Source organism: Rattus rattus, chromosome 4 (genome assembly GCF_011064425.1).
Source record: "Rattus rattus isolate New Zealand chromosome 4, Rrattus_CSIRO_v1, whole genome shotgun sequence".
NCBI lineage: Eukaryota > Metazoa > Chordata > Mammalia > Rodentia > Muridae > Rattus > Rattus rattus.
In genome coordinates, this window is record NC_046157.1 from 30,850,836 (window position 1) to 30,856,207 (window position 5,372).

At 38.8% G+C, this 5,372-nt stretch overlaps 1 pseudogene; it reads right to left on the bottom strand.

The window, feature by feature from the left end:
* Window positions 1-1,701: 1,701 nt before the first annotated feature.
* LOC116898304 lies at window positions 1,702-4,715 on the bottom strand (annotated as a pseudogene).
* Window positions 4,716-5,372: the final 657 nt, after the last annotated feature.

The window sequence follows — 5,372 nt, forward strand, 5'->3', positions numbered from 1 at the left end:
GAATTTGTTCTGTAATTCTGTGTTGAGTTTTGTGGTTTGAGCATCTGGGTAACTGGGGGCTCATAAAATGAACTAGACAGTGTTCTTTCTGTTTCTAGTTTGTAGAATCATTTGAGGAGTATTGGTGTTAACTCTTCTTTCAAAGTCTGGTAGAATTCTGAGGGAAAACAATCTGGCCTTGAGCTGCTGTTGTTTTTAGGACACTTTTAATGAGTGTTTCTATTGGCCTATGTAAACTGTTTATCTGATCTTTATTTAACTTTGGTAAGTGGTATCTATCAACTAAATTATCCACTTATTTTACATATTCCAACTTGGTGTAGTACAGGTTTTTAAAGTATGTCCTTGTAATTTTCTGGATTTCTTTTCTGTCCATTGTCATTTCCCCCTTTTCACTTCTCAGTTTATTAATTTGAGCAATCTGTTTCCACCTTTAAGTTAGTGTTGATAGTTTTGTCTATCGTGTTGATACTGATTTCTCTTTCAGTGTGCTTGTCATTTGAATATAGGAGGACTACTGTTTTTTGTTTGTTTGTTTGTTTGAGTTAATTTTATATCCAGGCACTTTGTTGAAAGTTTTTATCAGCTGTAAGATTTTCTTGGTGTATTTTTTAATTTTCAGATGTGTTGTTAAGTTGCTAGCATGAGATTTTTCCTTTTTTTTGTTTTTTAATTTAAGCACTTTGTGTTACGAACATTCTTCTTAGCACAGCATTCATTGTGTTTCATAAGTTTGGGTACAGTGTCTATTCATTTTCTGTAAGGTCATTAATTTCTTTATTTCTATCTTGACCCATTTTTCCATTCAGTACAGAGTTGTTCGGTTTCTATGAGTTTGCAAATTTTCTGTTGTTTCTGTTGTTTCTGCTTAGCCATAGTCCATGTGGTCTGAGAGATTGCTGAGAGTTATTTCAATTTTCTTGGATCTGTTGAGATTTGCTTTGTGTCTGAGTATTATGGGCAATTTTGGAGAAAGTTCCATGAAATGTAGAGAAGAAAGTATTTTGTGGTATTTTATGTGTGTGTGTGTGTTTAGGCGAATATGTTTTAGCTCCATTGTTTCTCTGTTTAGTTTTGTCTGAATGACCTGTCCGTTGCTGGAAATGGTGTACTGAAGTCTCCCACTGTGAGTGTGGAGGGTCAATATGGGACTTAAGCTGTAGTAAGATTTCTTTTTACAAAAGTGTGTGAACTCTTTGGAGCATAGATGTTAAGAATTGAAATGTAATCTTGGTGGGTTTTTCTTTTGATAAATATCCCTATCTGTTTTGATTAGTTTTGGTTTAAAGTCTATTTTGTTAGATATTAAAGGAGCTACACCAGCTTGCTTCTTAGATCCATTTTTTTAAAAAAGAATTTTTGTCAGTTTTTTTTAAAGACACATTTATTCAGTGTCATGATCAGACTCTTACATTTAGCAATCAACAGCATGGGTGAAAAAGGTTTACAGTAAAATCCTTTGTTGGAATGCTTTACACTTTCCACAGAACAGAAACTAAAATAACCTGTCATACAATTAGTCACAGATACAGTCCTGGAGTTTTTGCCCACACACATGAGTATTGTCTAAAACATGTCTTCTTTGTAGCAGCTAGGCCCTGCCACCACTATATTTGGCTGAGTTCACAAATCTGTTGTAACCTGTAGCTTCCCTGTCACTTCTCTGGTTCTCTTTTGCTAAGCTTTGTTTCCTGGCTGTAATTAGAGCCTCCTGCCACTGCCATAGCTACTGCTACTGATGGGACCTCCATAGCCACCTTGGTTTCATGGTTTAGCAAAGTACTGGCCTCCACCACCATAAGGGCCAGAACTCCTGCCTCCAAAGTTTGCTCCTTTCATCGGTCTAAAATTTGATGACTGGTTGTTGTAATTGCCAAAATCATTATAGCTGCCACCACCTCCAAAATTGCTTCCACTACCACCGCCAAAGCCGCCTCCGCCTCCTCCATTGTTATAGCTGTCATAGCTGCCACTCCCACCATAGCCACTGCCCTGTTTCCATAATCCTGTCCACCACTTCCATAGCCTCTGCTTCCTCCAGAGTAACCAGGGCCGACTCCTCCATAACCACCATCATTGCCAAATCCATTATAGCCATCCTCACTGCCACCATATCCACCACCACCATGGCTGCCACCAAAGCCACCACGACCACTAAAGTTCCCTCCTCGATCAAAATTGTCATTGCCACCAAAACCACCTCCATGACTACCACCAAATTTTCCAGAACCACTTTGACCTCTCTGGCTGGATGAAGCACTAGCCATCTCTTGTTTTGACAGAGCCTTTCTTACCTCACAGTTATGGCCATTCACAGTGTGGTATTTCTGAATAAAAATCTTATCCACAGAATCATGTTCATCAAAGGTGACAAAAGCAAAATCCTTCTTTTTTCCTACTGCCTCTATCAGTCATAATCTCAATCACTTCAATTTTCCCATACTGCTCAAAATAATCTCATAGGTGATGTTCTTCAGTGTCTTTAATACCACTGTACTGGCTAGTTTTGTGTGTCAACTTGACACAAGCTAGAGTTATCACAGAAAAGGAGACTCAGTTGTGGAAATACCTTCATGAGACCCAGCTGTTAGGCATTTTCTCAACTAGTAGTCAAGGTAGGAGGACCCAGCCCATTGTGGGTGGTGCCGTTCCTGGGCTGACGGTCTTGCTATAAGAAAGCAAGCTGAGCAAGCCAGTAAGTAACATCCCTCCATGACCTCTGTATCAGCTCCTGCTTCCTGACCTGCCTGAGTTCCAATCCTGACTTCCTTTGATGATGAACAACAGCATGGAAGTGTAGGCTGAATAAACGCTTTCTTCCCCAACTTGTGTCTTGGTCGTGATGTTTGTACAGGAATAGAAACCCTGAATAAGACAAACAACAATAAAGATCTTCACAGTTAAATGGGCACCTGGTCTCTGAGAATCTTCTCTTGACACAGCTCTTCCATCCACCTTGTGTGGTCTTGCATTCATGGCAGCATTCATTTCCTCCACAGTGATGTATGTGACAAACCCAGAGCCTCTGGATCTCTCGGTGTTTGGATCTCTCATTACCATACAGGTGGTGAGTGTTCCGCATTGCTCGAAATGGCTCCTCAGACTCTCCTCGGTTGTTTTGAAGCTCAGCCCTCCAATGAAGAGCTTCCGCAGCTGTTCTGGCTCCTTGAGAGATTCTGACTTAGATATGATGGCAGGGTGATGAAAGCCTTCAGCAATACTTCCTCCCTTTTGTCAGTTCTTTAGACTGAGGTAATGTCTATTCTTGATGCTAAGGTATATTCCTTAATGCAGAAGGAGAGATCCTTTTTTTTTTTTTTTTTTTTTTTTCTTTTTTTTCGGAGCTGGGGACCGAACCCAGGGCCTTGCGCTTCCTAGGCAAGCTCTACCACTGAGCAAATCCCCAATCCCGAGAGATCCTTTTTATAATTCATTCTGTTTGTGTCTTTTATTGGAGAATTAATACCATTGATATTGAGAGATATCAATCACCAATGATTGTTGATTGCTCTTATTTTGTTATTGGCAGAGTTGGTCTGTTGGTGGTGGGTGTGTGCTTACCTACTTTTGATTTTGATGCTGTGAGGTTATTTATTTCCTGTGTTTTTATGGGTGTGGTAAACCTCATTAGGTTGAAATTTTTCTTCTAGCTCTAGGGCTATAGCTGTAGACAAATATTGTTTAAATTTGGCTTTATCATGGAATAACTAAAATTTTCCATTTGTAATCATTGAAAATTTTGCAGAGTAGAGTAATGTGTGTTGGTAACTGTGGTCTCTTAGAGACTTAGGCACATCTGTCCAGGTCTTTCCGGTTTTTAGAGTCTCCATTAAAAAGTCAGGTGTAATTCTGCTAGGTATGTCTTTGTATGTGCCTGGTCTTTTTGTCTTGCAGCTCTTAATATATTTCTAGGTCCAGCCTATTTGGTTTTCTGTATAGTTCTTATATCTTAGTAGGATCTCCTTTGGGATAGGAAACTTTCCTTCTATGATTTTGTTGAAAATATTTTCTGGGTCTTTGAACTGAGATTTTCCTCCTTCCTCTATTCCTAGGTTTGGTCTTTTCATAGTGTCCCAGATTTCCTAGGAGATTTTTAGATTTAACATTTTCTTTGAGTGATGTACTCATTTCTTCTACAGTATCTTCAATGCCTGAGATTCTTCTATATCTTGTACTCTGCTGGTGAAGCTTTTCTCTATATTTCCTGTTTGAATTACTAAATTTTTCATTCCCATAATTCTTTCGTTTTGTGTTTTCTTTATTGATTATAATTCCTTTTTTAGGTCTTGATGGGTTTAATTCATTTCCTTCAACTGTGTTTTCCTTAAGGAATTTATTCATTTCTTCTTTTAGAACCTCTACTGTCTTCATAGAGTTGATCCTAAGGCCCTTTCCTTGTGCTTGAGTTATGTTGGGATATTCAGGACCTGCTATTATAGGTTAGCTGGGCTCTAGTAGAGACATATTTCACTGCCACTTATTGATTATGCTTTTACCCTGGCATCTAGGTGTCAGGGTATGAGATGATTATAGATCTAGATGATAATTGCTGGATTTCTCTTTGTTGGTTGAATGTTTTGTTTCTTGGTTTCACTCTTTTGATCAACTCTTTTGATTTCACGAGACTGGTGGCTGTATGTTGCCTGTTTTCTTGGTGTGTCCACAGCAAATACCTGCTCCTGTTGGAGGCTGGATACTGTTTTCCTGTTCTGCATATCTGGTATGTTCCTAGTGAATGTCTTCTGGTCTTAGAGCCTGGGATAATGGGATGAGTTTGAGGAAGAAAGTACGGTCGAAAAGACCCGTGTCTATGTATTTTTTTTTAAACTTTTCCCACTTCTCTTCCTAGTCTCTGGTGACTAGTATCCAATTCTCTTCTTCTACAAAGTTGACTTATTGGCTTCTCTAAATGCATGATAACATGCAGATTTGTCTTTGTCTTGTTTAACTTCAGTTTCATGCTGATGTCATTGCTATCCATGTATTTGCGAATGATAAGATTGCATTTCTTTATGGATGAATAGTGTTTTGCTGTGTCAATCTGTCACACTACCTATTTACAGAAAGACAAACAGGTCGATTTCATATTGGCTAATGTGAAAAGTACTGTCATAAGGAAGAGGTGCAATGAAGTGATGGCATAATGGTTTTACTCTCTGGTTGAAAAGTTTCTGATAAGGAAAAGGTACAAGAGGTGTCTTGAAGCCAGACCAGCTGTTCCATGGCCTCTTCTTCTCCATAGTAAATAGAAAAAAAATTGAACTCTTACAAAGGCACCAGGAAAATTTTATTCTACATGCCTCTGCTTTCATACACAGACATGTAACATTCTGTATGCATACTGTTGTTCTAGAGGAATGGAGACAAAAATC